Here is a 14,825-nt window from a genome sequence, read left to right on the forward strand (position 1 = left end):
GGAGACAGCAAGTGCAAAGGAGCAGTGGCTGAGATGTAGGCACAGGGCAGGAGGGGGTCGGCTTTTGGCTGTATGCCAAAGGGCTTGGGTTGGGCCCTGTATGATCAAGGAAAGGAGGTAATTCGGCTCCGTGGGGCCAGGAGAGGCCTCTGGGCCCCAGGGAGAGGCTGAGCTAAGAGGAGGTGGTCCGTTAGAACTCACTAAACCGAACCAATGGGGGCCAGGGCAGGTCACCCCTTGCTGAAGTGCTGGGGCCCTTCAGGTCTTCCCGTGCAGGGCATCAGGCCCCCCGTCCCGTGGTGGAGACCTCTCTGGTCGGGGGCTGCTGGGATTGCCATCGGAACCCCCTAGCCCCCCCACTAGCTCTCCCTGCCCCCCTCCCCCATCCCTGAAGACCATGCCCCCCCACCACACCCCTTTAAGGACCCAATGCTGTTATTTAGGCCCTTTCCAGCCCTCTGCTGTCCATGAATAACAGGTGGCCCTACCCCAGAGTCATTTTCTGTGTGGTAGGTAATTCTGCACAATTTTGTACTTTTACAGTTTCCTCTCTTGGCAGAACTCAGAATGCTCTCACATCTGTCATCCCCTGGGAGAGTAGAAAGAGTAGGCTCTGGGGCCCATCAGCGCTGGATTCCAGCCCTGTCGTGTCACCCCCTTGGGGAGCGGTGTGACCGGTCTGAGCCTCAGGATCTGCATCTCTGAAACACCTACCACCTCAGGTGGTTCCAAAACCTCCTGCCCAAGCAGGTGAAAGTCTGGCTCCCTGTCCACTCTGCATCCTTGAATGCTTCTCCATTAGCTCACATGCCTGCAATGGAGCGGGTCTTACAGGCAGGGGGACATAGACAGGCCTGGGGATTTGGGGCTCAAAAGGTGACATACGCGGTGAGCACCTGTGCCTTAACAGGCAGGCAGGTCAGTTAACGTGATTTTCCTTTAAAAAGTTCATGCAGCAGAACTTCCCTGACACCCCTTCTGTTCCAGGCTCTGGTGGACACTGGGGATCCAGACAGGGATAAGATGGTCCCTTCTCCCTTCACTGTAAGAAAGGGAAAGCACTGTGGAGGAGGGGCATGTGAGCCGGCCGGAGGGATCAGGAGATGGGAGGGGACGGAGGGGGTTCCAGGCAGAGGGACCAGTATGTGCCACGCAGAGCCCATAGGAAACATCTCGGTGGGGTGGGGCATCGGTGTTGGTGTTTATGATCACCCACCCTACAGAGCTCCCCGTCACAGAGAAGCATTCTTGGGAGCCTAGCACCCTGCCCCCTTGTCAGCTCCGGAGGGTCACATCCAGGGCCAGTCTCCACGGTTTAAGATTAGCATCAACAAGCTCCACGAGAAGGCCAGATATGCAACCCCAGTGCCCAGCAGCGAGGAGCTTCTGAGGCTCTCCTTGGCTAGCGTTGAGGGCGTACGTTGCCTACAGCTCTGAAGGGGTCTGGGGATGATGTTGCTGTGTCTGCGCTGGGAGCAGGTCAGAGATGAGTGACACTTGGTCCCTGCCCCAAGTGCAGAGAGGGAGGTGGAGCGGCCTGCATAAGCCCACACTGCATAGCTACTGATGCTCTTATGGGGGGCGTTCAAAGAGCTATGGGACCACAGGGGAGGGGAAGCCAGAGGGCAGGAGCAGGGGGCATGCTAAGGAGGGAATCTTAGCCAGATGGTAGTGAATAAAAACAGTTCTGATAATTAACAATTACTTAGCCCTTACTACATGCCAGGCACTGTTCTTAGAGCTTTATATGGCTTTACACTTGACTTGCTCAAGTCCACAAAGCAGGCGCTGTTATTATCCTCTTGTACGGATGAGGATGACTCATGCACAGAGAGGCTGAGTAAGTGTCCCAAGCACTCACAGCTGGGAAGTAGCCTAGCCGGGCTGAATCCCGGCGGGCTGGTCTCAGAGTCCATGCTGGAATGACCCAGGGCAGCCTAAACACTAAGCCCTCTCTGAGAACTCCAGGCACCGACAGGCCTGGGACTCTGCTGTCCTCCAGCACATAGTAGGTACTCCGTAAAAACGTGCTCACTGACTAGAACGCACAAACGCATGGATGAAATGGCCCTGGGAGAGGTGGGGTGGAAAACGGGGTTGGGGACAGGCACTGCGGGCAGAGGTTGCAGCTAGAGCAAGGGCCTCGGGTCCCAGCTGGGGCTGCCTCCAGTCACTGGCAGGTCTGGAGCATGGGGCCAGATACAAGAGAATTTGAATGGCAGCCTCCCTGGCCGACCGTCCCTGCCCAGAAGACCTGGCACCTTCCCCTGAAGCCTCCCCACCTGCCCCGACCCACATCGGGGAAGGGCAGGCGCTGTGCTCTTCATGTCCCTGCACCACTCTCTGTCACCCAGACTCCAGGGCTCCCGGGGACAGGACCCCAAGCTGCCCCACACACACCCCCAGGCAGGGGAGGCATACACCACCCAAGAGGGGCCCAGGAGAGACAGCTCAAAACTTGTTCCTGTAAGAAGTTGCTTCCGCACCGAGATTTCAAAGAGCAGGTGATTTTCAAAGACCCCTTTCTTCAAGCTCTGGGGGCCTCGAATGGAAACCCAGGCTTGGGACCGTGCTCTCTGGCTTCCTAGCTGGGCACCCTTGGGTGATGAGTTCGCTTCTCTGTACCCCAGTGTCCAGCTCCATAAAGCGGGGATAGAAACAACTGCAGAATTAGAGGGGGGCAAGGTGGGGGCATAACTCCTATACAGGACCGGACTCCGTGAAGTTTCTCGGCTTCCTGCCCTGTTGCCGGGGCCTTGGTGTCCTCCATAAAATGTAAAATGAAGACGGGAAGACATCCGGCTAGCTCTGACATCCTAGGCTTCCAAGTTGCCAACACCAGTCGACTAGATACATAAACACATTTACACACACAGAGACACTATCTGCCTTGGAACTAGACCATGTAATCATTTTTTATAAATTTAAAATATATATTAAGTTACGTCTAGCGTGAATACACTGCTTATCGTGTCTTTTCTCATGCTTTCTTCCGGTTATGAGAGAAGACCGAGATGCGGCCTCTTAGGGGTTTAGTGAACTCCTCTCGCGCATGTGTTCTATGCACAGATTTCTTAAAAATCTATTTGGGATTCTAGTCTGTTCTATTTTTTAACTCAAGCCGAGCTGCTGGAGCAGGTCCCTGGGCAGGGCTGCGCCCCCGAGCCGAGCAAGGGAGCCGCAGGCGGCAGCTGCCACAGCTGATCTGGGCAGGGGGCCCCCCCAGCCCCTCCCGGCGGCCCGCTGGAGACATCTGACCCTCGGATGTTCTGTGTCACTGGCGGGGGCACATTCTACACTAATTTTAGCTTAGCCTCTTAGGCCTGCTGGCCTGGGGGCCTGCACATAATGGACGCCTTATGTAGACAGCTGCCAACGGTGCAGGAAGGAGCGTCCCACCTTAAAATGTTCCCCGTCCCCGGCCAGTCCTCTGCTCTAGGAGAACAAGCCGGCTCCCTGTTCCTCCTCCCACCAGGAAGGGGCCTTGTTGATGTTCATGGCCCAGCAGGCTGGACCTGGCGGGCAGGTGGCCCACCAAACACACGGGTGATTGCTTCTGTGGACGGGGCCGTGTTTTTATAGGACGGGCTTTGATTTGAGCTGGAACAGCTGAGAGACTTCCCGAGAAATTGCTGGGTGGTGTGTTTGCAGCAGGGCAGCAGGGTGTCTGAAATGGCCCTGGGTGCGTAGGTAGAGCCTTCTGGAGCCTCACCTTGATGCTGTAACTCTATCAAGTATGAACAAATGTACAGTGTCCTTTGACATCCCGTTTGACCCTGATGATGTGGGTCTTGGGTGACAGTGCTCCCCTGTTACAGGCAAGGGAGCTGCGGTTGGGATGAGGCGGTCATTCGCTCAAGGTCACCCAGCAAGTCTGTGGCAGAGACTTGAGCATGAGTGTGGGTCTCCCCTGTTCCAAGTCTGGGGCTCTCTTTCCACTCATCCGCACCATCTAGGTGAGCCGCTCAACCAAGTCCGTATCCATCTGCTCCGTGTTTCCTTAGGTTTGGTGTTGTTTATCGCAAGGAGATCTTTTCGTTTTTCGCCTTAAAAGTCATACCTGTTTATTGAAAATACCTATACCTAGCTGGTCTGTATCTGTTTCCACGGCACAGATCTGATCATGGAAGACTCTTGCTTCAAAATGCAGGACGTCTCTCTTTGGCCCCCATGCCTTCGCCTGACACCCCACCTCCACTGGTTGCTCCCCGCTGGACCCCCTGAATCTGGGCTCCTGCAGCACTTAGATTTCTCTCTCAGGGCACCTGGGTAGAGTTGGGAAATTTTCCTTATGATCTGGTTCCCGGCCAGAATGGAGCTCCCCGGGCAGGAAACCTGCAAGCTGCTCATCTGCATGTCCCTGGGGTCTACACTGGGCCAACCTGTCAAGCCCAGTAAATGTATTGGGCCCCCAGCCCACAGGCTTTCATGAGAAACCGGATCTTTAATCCAGGCTTAGAAATGAGCCGAGGCCTGCCCAGCACCTGCCAGCCCAATAAGGAAGTAGCTGTTGGCTGGGTTCCCAGGGGGACCTGCAGGGCCACATAGCCCCCAGCCCTGTGCAGACTGGGGAGAAGAAGACAGAAGGGTGTCCCCAGATGTGTGCTGGAGACCAACCCCTGTCCCTGTGGCAGATCCTCTACCTCCCCCATCCCTCCACTCCCCCGTCCCCTGGCAACAATACAGCCTGTGTCATGTGGTCCTCAGCCTGGACAGTGGCTCTTTGACCAAGTCTGATGCTCTTCAGGAATGATCCACAGGCATCACATGCTGCTCTGGGGGAAGAAAAGTATTCTAGGGACTATGCTGGCTTCATCAGGGCAGGACCTTTGCTCTCTGACTCCACGTGGTACTCTTCTCTGGGCCATGGGCCCTCAGCCTCCCAGATCTGGGTGCTCTAGATGTGGTTATGGGAGAGGCAGGGCCGTCCTGAGTCCCAAGGCCTCAGTTCCAGCTAGTCCTACCACTTAGGAGTTCTGGGCTCCACTTCGATGGACTTGAGTCTCTCCTTCTGCAAAATGAGGCTGGTGATAGCAGCCTTACAGGGTTGCTGTATTTCATAGGAAAGTGCTTTTAAAAAGTGTAGCAGAACAGCAAGCACACCATGAATGCCTGCATTCCTTCTTCTGGAGGGCTCTCAAGAGCTCGAGAGCCTCCCCTGAAAAGTGCCCAGGCTGCTCGGCGATGGTGGTGGCCTCAGGGAGAAGTAGCGTGAAGGGCTGCATGTGGCACTGTGGGCTAACTGTGACCATTTCTTTGATTCTGACATGGTCTTCGGGGTTTAGCCAAAGACAAGAAAGAGGGAGAAAAACCCCTCTTGTTTTCTGATGGAAGTCTGTGGACAAGTGAGTTTTTGTAATAGAGTCCTTTCACTTTCCTTTTAGCTTTCTAGAAAAGTGTCTTTCATTCATTTGTCTCTTGGTTTATTCATTCATCCTACAGATATCTCCATGGCCCCGACCACATGCCATATGTGGGCAAGGGATGTGCTAATAGGTGGATTGGGGACCCTGCCTTTAGAGAGCCCAGCGTGTAACTGATAATTGTAATTTGGGGTGACAAGTGACATAGGAAAGGCACGGTGTTGGGTGAGGGAGTGGTCATTTCCTGCAGGGCTGGTTAGAAACGTTTCCACTGAAGATTGTGGCAGCAAAAGAAATAGAAGCATAAAAGACCCAAGAATAAACTTAAGAAAGTACTGTGGATTGGTCTGTAAATTAAATAAAATCCCCAAAATTTTATTTCATAAAATTATTAGAAAATACCTCTGGAAAAATAAACATGACTGAATAGCTTAGAAAAAAGTCAGTGTTATCATAATAATTAAAAAAAAAGAAAAAGAAAAAAGTCAGTGTTGGTAAAAGAGTAAGCCTTTGGCTCAATGGACAGAACTGAACACCTAGAAGTAGCCGTAAGTGAGCGCAGCACTTAGCATTAGAGAAAAAAAAGTGAGAAGATTCCTAACAAACTCTCAGGACAACCTGCTAGCTACTTGCAGAAGAGAAACAAAACAAAGCTGGATCCATACCTCAGTCCTGGTGCCAAAATAAATTTCTGGGTGATTAAAAAAAAAAAAAAAAGGTATGAAGCCGTAAAGCTATTAGAAGAAAAACAGTGAGGGAATTTCTGTATTGTATTGAGATGGAGAGTGCGTCCTGAACTGTAAAACAAATCCAGAAGTAATGGAAGGAAATAATTAAAGACTCCGTGAATCAAAACCACAATAATCGAGGTCGAAGGGTGATAACCAATTAAGGGAAATGTCTCAAGATACATATGATGGGTACAAGGTTACTACCACCAGTATCGGAAGAGCTCATAAATTAAGTGAAGGCAGATTGTCAGTAGAAAAACAATCAGGCACCTTGCAAATAGGCAATTTGCATGAGACAAAATACAGGGTATAGTAAGCATAGGAAAAGTGTAGTCCCCAGGAGTCAAAGCACATTAAAGAATTGAGATGTACTTCTGGGGGCCTATTTCAAAGAGTAAGAATCCTTGGAGAGATGAGGAAGGGGGTCCCAGGGATACTTGGGCACTCCTCACGGGCTGTGAATTGATAGACGTTTTCTGGGGTGGGTGGTGGATTTAACAGTGTGTACCCACATTTTCAAATGTGTATACCTTCCCCTTGGCAGTCCACTTCTGAACAGGAGGTCCAAGGAAACCATCAAAAAGTGCCTGCACTGAGGGGTGCACTTGATGGGATGACCACTGGGTGTTATTCTATATGTTGGCAAATTGAACACCAATAAATAAATTTATAAAAAAATAATAATAATAAAATTTTTTTTAAAGTGCCTGCAAAAAAAAAAAAAAAAAAAAAAGTGCCTGCAATGGTATATGGAGGAAGACAGCCAGAGCACGATGGTTAAGAGTGAAGCATCAGAGGTCAGAGAGACCTAACTTTAAGCCTGGAGGAGTTACTTAACCTCCCTGAGCACCAGAGCCCTCTTCTGTAAAGTGGGATCATCATGACATCACCACCATAGGCTTGTAGTGCACCTCATCCAAGATAATACTTATAAAACTTAAAATGAAGGCTGCGCCCCCAGTAAGGTCAACATTAGCTACTTTATTACTGCCAATGAGGATGTTCATCATAGTGTTGCTTATAACAGTGAGTAACAGGAAATGACCAAATTGGCCATCAGTAGGGAACTACTGGTTAATAATTGAAGAAATGCTCACAGAGAGGCAGCTGTCTGGAGACCTGTATTTATGGACACAGAAAGGTACCTTTGACATATTCATGCGTGACTTTCGTTTTTAAAAAGTTATCAAAAGCATATGGAGGATATGTTCCAAGAAGCATAAAAGTATGCATCTGTGTATCTAGAAAAGCACCGTCGATTCCTGTCATTCCCAGTAGTTAATGTTCTATGAGGTTCCCACAAACCCTGAATTAGTGAACACTGAGCCGTTGTTCCTACGGGGAATATAGTATTCGGTTCCTGCGAGCCTCTGGTCACAACATTCTTATCAAAGGATCAATGTATAATGTTATTTTACGTGTGTTTCTGTCAAAAACACCTCATGTAATAGATATTGTTGGTTCATTAACGTTGAGTTCGTGGCCAGCAGTAATGTAACTCATACCTGAGGGCGGCTTATCTAACACACGTACTTTCTCTGGAAGGCACGTCACAGCAAAATCACCGACGAAAAGCATAAAAATTCCAAAAAAAAAAAAATTGACACTAAAGAGATTGTTAAAGGAACAGTCGTTGACATAGGAGAGCTGAAATGAGAAGGTGGCATTGTGTTTCTCCACCTCAGCTAGAAAGATGCGTGTAGGGTGGCTCACGTTTTTCACCGTCCTGCTCAGGTCTGCAAATGACCGTGAAGTACCCTGAACATTGATTTTGGGGGTTACAAGTAAGTTTTAGCAAGTAGGTGAATTTGCAGATACAGACTCTGTGAATAATGAGGTTTGACCGTATCTAGAAATGTGGTTGTTATCCAAGGGCCAGCATTTTCCCCCTTCTTCCTTGTGCTTAAAACTCTAGATAGTGGACATGTATGAGTATCAGTCAAAGCAGTAAGTTTTCTTTTTCTTTTTCTATTTTTTTTTTTTTTATGATAGTTACAGAGAGAGAGAGAGAGGCAGAGACACAGGCAGAGGGAGAAGCAGGCTCCATGCACCAGGAGCCTGATGTGGGATTCGATCCCGGGTCTCCAGGATCGCGCCCTGGGCCAAAGGCAGGCGCCAAACCGCTGCGCCACCCAGGGATCCCTTTCTTTTTCTATTTTTTTGGGGGGCGGGGGGAGGAAAAAATTGTCATCAGTGGTAATTCCATTGTCAAGACAAAAGCCAGAATTGTTAGGATAACGAACACAGCTATTACTTTTATCTATTGCTTCTGACGGGCCACACACACTTCTAAGCCCTTTACGTCTATTAATTCGTGTACTTCTCACCAGAAGGGGCAGGTGCTATAAATATCTTCACTTTGCAGGTGTGAAAATGGAGACAAAGAGAGGTCTGTTAACTTGCCCAAGATCTCACTTCATAAGAGGCAGAGTCTAGATTGGGACCCAGGCAGTCTGGCTCCAGAAGCCATATTTTCAACCAGAATTCTGACTGGTGCTAGGTTGCAGAGATCCCCCGGAGCCTCTGACCAGGTCCTTGTCCCAAGAGACCTCCGGTCTAGATTGTGAGCAGTGATGGGGGCACATCAGGCATTGCGGGTTCATGGAGGGGGAGGCCTTCCCAGCCCAGCCTGAGGGCTTAGAGAAGGTGACACTGGCCAGCACTTCACAGTCTGGCTCCCTTTCCTGTCTCTGCTCCTTACAGGCATGCCCTCCCTCCCACTGGAGCATTCCACCAGCAGACACACCCAGCCATCTCCCTGTCCTCGAGCCTGCTGTGCCTTCTCACACTAGTGGGCCATCTGCCCATCCCCTAAGGCTCAGCTCACACATCGTCTTTCTCAAGCCATCAGGAAGAAGCGAGGGCTCCTTCTCCCAGCCGCTCATCTATTTTTGACCTATATGGCCCTTATCTCTACTCACCCAACCATCTACCGGTCTCTCATGAACTTGTCCTGGAGATCTTTGGGCGCCCCATACCCAGTATGCTCCTCGTGCATTTCATCTATCCCTACGAGTGTGTTGAGTGAACAGGTAAACAAGCAGATGGAAATGCCCAAGACCCTCCCTGCAAAGATCTAGGCAAGCTGAGTTGTAATGTGGTTGTCGTTGAAGGCCGCCAAGGCTCTGGAGGGTTCTGGAGGCCTGAGCTGTGTGACCAGGAGCCTCTGTGACCACAGACTCAAGAGCCAGAGCTGACAGGGCTGCGAGGCCAACATTAGCTATGGTGTCGTTTCTGTGGCTTCTGAAAAACCCCCACCCCAGTGGGAAAGACTAAGAAAGGTCCCATTCAGCTTCTCTTGGCATTTCCAAGGGAAAGGATGGGGTTTGGATTGGCTGGGCCACGGACATCTTTTCTAAAATAGCTTCATGCATATTCAACTGCTCCCTGAAATAGTCGAGTGGCTATTTTAAGCAGCTTCTACTCAGATGCCCACACATAATGGCATCTACCTTGAGCATGTAAACCAGTAAGAAGCAAAGAAAAGGGTACGAGAGGACAATGTTAGGAGGCCTTTGACGGATTCCGACCCCTCCTCCCCCACCCCTCGGTGTTTTCTTCTCAGGGACTCTCTTGCATGAAATTGAAAGTCATGGTTACTATGACAACTCCCTAGAGGACTTTTCCCATCCAGTGACCTCACCAACCCGGCTCCCAGAAAGCTCAGCCGCATGGGGGGCAGCAGGGTAACTCGAAGCCTGGGTAGGAGGTGAGAGGAGTCCTGCGGGAAGTCAGGTCGCGGCCTCAAGAGAGAGCTCCTCGCTGCCCATTTCCTCCTGCTTTATGCACGATTCAAACAGGTTCCAGCAGGTTGGAGGTGGAGGCCGGGTGGGGAGAGGTGGGACCCGACCGCAGCGGGTTGAGGTTACAACACAAAATCCAGCCACAGGGGTGAAAAGAGAACAGCTCCACAAAGGCAATATTTATTAAGAAGGGTGTACTGGAGCATCAGGGTACCCGGTGCTGTTTGCTGGGGAAATAAAGGTAAATAAGCCGCAGGTCAGGAGATGGACAAGTACATAAACAATTGTGTGTGTATTTATCCAAGCTTTGACTGTTTCCGTCCACCCCTCACCCCAAAAATAAGGTTCAGAGGAGAAGCTGGGAATATAACGTAGTAGGTGGCACCGTTGAGGTGAGGACACGGGATTCACCGAGGAAGGAAGCGGGTCTGGTGAGGTGTGGGGTGAGGTGTGGGCAGAGCCGTGGGAGCTTCCTTGTAGGACAAGCAGGGTGGCCCCTGTTCCTGGTGGCAGGCTCTGCACACACCAGAGGCGCAGAGGAGGAAGGCGGGGTCGGCCCGGGGAAGGCCCAGCCCAGGTGGCTGGAGCGTGGCACCAAGGAGGAGGTGACATGCTGAGAAGGGGCAGCAGAGGCCGAGCAGCCAGGTCCCTGGGGCTGTGGGGACTCTGCTCTATCACTTCGCGTGTGGTCAGAGGCCCCAAACCCCCCGGTCACCTCTGCAGGTCTCCCTGCATCGCAACGTTGAACAACGATTGGAAGAAAATGAGATTGGGTAAAAAAAAAAAGAAAAAAAAAGAAAAAAAAAAAAAAAGCTTCCCAGTGAGAGATGTGGTGATGAGCCATGGGACAAGGAAGTGACCCAAGCCTGGGTCCGAGGAGGGCTGAGAGCCGGGGGGGATGACCCGGGAGCGGCTGCTCAGCCCGTGTCCGTGGAAGAGCCGGCTTGCTTCTACACGGCTGGGCCTACACTCCCACGGTCGCCCTGTGGTCACCCAGGAAAGGTTCTGTTTGGTGTTGTTCAGGGCACCCTGAGACAGGCAGGAAAGTGCGTGATGCCTTCCAGGAGGCTGGGCACCCAGAGGGTTTGGGTGAGAGGCACCCATGGAGCTCAAGGAGGGGAGCTCCGGCTCTGCCCAGGACACCGGGCCGGGGGGGCCACACGTCGCTCCTGGGGGGCTTCCTCGAAGGCTTCAGGAATGATCGGCAAGCGGCCTGGTGCCCAGAGGTGGCGGTCTCTGGCTGTCCTATCCATCCCCTGCCATTCCCCTACTCGCATGCGGATTCTTTACCCTCCATTCATTCGTTTGCTCGCTCATTCATTCCTTCAGTTGGAACAACAGAACAGGAAGTCGTGGCACAGGTGACGGCTTCTTCGCTGAACGTTCAGGGATCCGTGATATCCCTGAAATTATAAGAGAATGAACACATCTCCTGTGTTCATCATCTGGAGAGACAGTGCATGGCTTTTAACAGATTCTCAAAGGGCCCGATGACCCCCTAGAGTGGTTATGAACCACTGATAGGGATAGGAATGGTTTTATTCATTTTTTTAAAGATTTATTTATTCATTTATTCTTATATTCATGAGACACACAGAGAGAGAGGCAGAGACACAGGCAGAGGGAGAAGCAGGCTCCATGCAGGGGGCCTGATGTGGGACTCGATCCCAGGACCCAGGATCACGCCCTGGGCCGAAGGCAGATGCTCAACTGCGGAACCACCCAGGCGCCCCAAGAATTGTTTCATTTGAAAACAAATGGCTTTGCCTTTTGATAGGCAAGCAAGCTGGGTGAAATCTCTGCTTCTGGTCGAGCTGTCCCAGATGATGAAGCATGACTGGGGACGCTGCCGGGGTCCTGGGCATTGCCGTACACCTAGCGTGTGTGCACACGGCAGCCGAGCTGGACGCCGAGGCCTTCTGGGCGTCGGGGGAGGCCAGGATCCTCCACCTAAGGCTCCTCTCTGTGTCTCTCCCCTCCCGACCACGGTCTCTCTGCAAGGCCTCTTTCCAGCCTGTACTTGACAGAACGTGAGGAGGCCCTTCTGGTTTGGATAGAATTAGAAAGCTGGAAGAAAGCTGAGGAAGGAGAAAGCATCTGAGCTGGAGGTGCAGAGGCCTGGGTATTGAATAAAGGCTTTGAAGGGAAGGAGAAGCTGAAGCTTATTGATCAGTGTAATAAAAGTCAGGTTGTCTCAGACCCTGTCTGGAAAGCCTCCAGTGGCTCCCTGTGTCTGAGTAAAAGCCAGAGGTCTTATAAATGCCTTCACAGCCCCCGTGATGTGGCCGCCAATGACGTCTTATCTATCCCCCATCCTCTGGCCTTCATACTGTTCCTCAAACTCTGGCCTCAGGGCCTTTGCATGTGCTTTTCCCCTGTGAGGAAAAATATAGTAAACATAGTTTCCTCTCTTACTTCCTTCAGGCCTTCCTTTAAATGCCTCCTCCTTGATGAAAACCTTCTCTGGGCCCTATTTAAAATGGCAAAACCTCCTCCTGCCACTACGCCATCTCCTGCTTTGCTCTTCTTGATCACCATCTAACATGACATTGTTAAGTACTGTTCCCGGTGCCCGAGACCATGCTTGGCCCACGGTTGGTGCTAAATTAATATTTGTGGAATGGATGAATCGCCTCTCTTCATGCTCTGAGTTGGCTGTTGTAACAAACTCTAATCTGCCGATCCTGTAGTAACTCTGCAGGACAAGTTTTATTCTCCCTTTCTCAGACGAGAACCAGAGACTCAGCAGCTAGAACCACTTCCTGGGTTCTAGGGGCTCAGATACTCCAGCTGTCTTTTTTTTTTTTTTTTTAAGATTTAATTATTTATGAGAGAGCGAGCAAGTGAGAGAGAGAGAGAGAGAGAGTAGGGGCGGGGTAGAGGGAGAAGGAGGAGGAGACTCCCGGCTGACGTAGGGCCTGATCCCAGGACCCTAGAGTCTGGACCCGAGCTAAAGGCAGTTGCTTAACTGAGCCACCCAGGCATCCCTTCCGCTGTCTTTTTTTTTTTTTTTTTTTAAGATTTTATTTATTTATGCATGAGAAACAGAGAGAAAGAGAGGCAGAGGGAGAAGCAGACTCCATGCAGGAAGCCCGATGTGGGACTCGATCCCCGGACTCCAGGATCAGGCCCTGGGCTGAAGACAGGTGCTTAAACCACTGAGCCACCCAGGCTGCCCGTGTTTTGGGTTTTTAAAAAGATTTTATTTACTTATTCATGAGACACACACACACACACACACACACAGAGGCAGAGACACAGGCAGAGGGAGAAGCAGGCTCCATGCAGGGAGCCCGACGTGGGACTAGATCCCCGGTCTCCAGGATCAGGCCCTGGGCTGAAGGCAGGTGCTAAACTGCTGAGCCACCCAGGCTGCCCCCTTCTACTGTTTTTTGTTTGCACATCCCTGTCCTGCAAGCCTTTGACGCTGCCTTTACCAAGGCTCCTTGCACCAGGCAACAGGCTGGGTGTGTACATGGTCCAGCCATGTCCGGGTCACATGGTGTTTGATATGTCCTGGAAGTGTGAGCCGCATGCACTCATCAGAAGCAAAGTAAAGGTGAAAAGAAGATAAGTTCATGGAGCTTTTGATGGATTCCTAGTCCTCGGTGCCACCCCACAAAGTATCTTAAACAGCAGCTCACTTTTCTGGAAGAGATTACGGAAATGAGGACTTTGCTCTTTGAAAATAGAGGCCCGAACCCAGACAGAAGCCCAGAATGCGTCCGATAGCCCCAACATACGTCAGCCGGGTCCTTTGCCTAGAGTAGAATCCACCGGGTGGTCCTCTGCCCCTGTCCTTCACTGTTACACACAATTGTAACACACGCTAGGGGTGTGAGAAGTTGGTGAGATGGGATGGGGAGAGAAATGCGCTACAACCACCGCCCCCCACAGGTGGTCCAGTCACTGAGAATTATGAAGATGGATACACACAGCATGTATCTTTAGGGAACTTACTGTCCAGCGAGAGAAACAGATGGAAAACAGTTAAGTTGAAGTGTATTCATTTATGCAAACCCTCACCCTATTCCGACAAGGCTTCAAGAGAGATTTGGGGACGATGATATGGTGATATTCTGTGGTTGAGGCGGGGATACGGGCTCCCGAAGGGGGAATGGTCTCTTCTTCCTGGGGAGTCAGGGTCTCTGAGGTGGTGGTGCTGGTGCTGGGAGGAGGGGAGGCAGCTGGCCTGCTTGGTGACCCAGCAGGAGGCCCCAGGGCTGGAGTCGGGGGCGCACAACCATCCCCAGGTGCTGGGAGCAGGTCGTGCCCCTTGAGGAACTTCTAGGCCAGTGAAGCAGAGCCTCGTACCTACAGCCCCTCTCTCCTCACTCTCAGAGGCCTGTGCTCAGCATATGGAAAGCCCCAGGCTAACGGGGCCTGTGACATTTCCTGTGGTGGCTGAGGGAGACGCTGCTCCGGGCTTGACCCCCACATCTGGCCACACAGATCACGATCCATAGTCGTTGGGGTCACAGGAGCAACACCTGGCAGCGCCTGGCCTCCAGACAGCACAGTCCCGTTTGCAGAGCTGCAGTGCACCCCTCACCCCCTTCGTTCTGCTCCCAGGAAGGCCGGGGGCGGGGGCATTCTCCAGTGTGTGGATGGGACCAGAGAGGCACAGAGACTCCAAACCTCCCTCCCAGGAAGTGGCAGGGACAGTTCTGGAACGCAGGTGGAGGGGACAGGAGCCCTGCCCGCACAGACACGGGCAGAGGACCACCCAGCAGCAAGAACTGGTGGGAAATGGCTGGGGCTTCGCCATCAGGTTGGACCAGGTGCAGAGCCTGCCTCTCCCAGCCACAGGCTGTGTGCCCTCGCCTCCCTGAGCTTTGGGCGTCTCGCCAGTTAAATGAGAATAATTGTATCTCCTCTGTGGGTTTGTCATAAGAATTAAATGAGGTGAGCTGTGTACGTCCACCCAGCGAAGCGCACAAGGGCTAGAGCCATGCACGGCTCAGTTTGTGGCGGGCTTTCCGTGAATT

At 51.8% G+C, this 14,825-nt stretch overlaps 1 protein-coding gene across 5 annotated transcripts in view; it reads left to right on the forward strand.

Annotated features, from left to right (window-relative positions):
* The window catches only part of HIVEP3 (HIVEP zinc finger 3), a 459,199-nt gene that overhangs the window by 297,712 nt on the left and 146,662 nt on the right, over nt 1-14,825 (forward strand). The window lies entirely within an intron of this gene.

Source organism: Canis lupus, chromosome 15, assembly GCF_011100685.1.
Source record: "Canis lupus familiaris isolate Mischka breed German Shepherd chromosome 15, alternate assembly UU_Cfam_GSD_1.0, whole genome shotgun sequence".
NCBI lineage: Eukaryota > Metazoa > Chordata > Mammalia > Carnivora > Canidae > Canis > Canis lupus.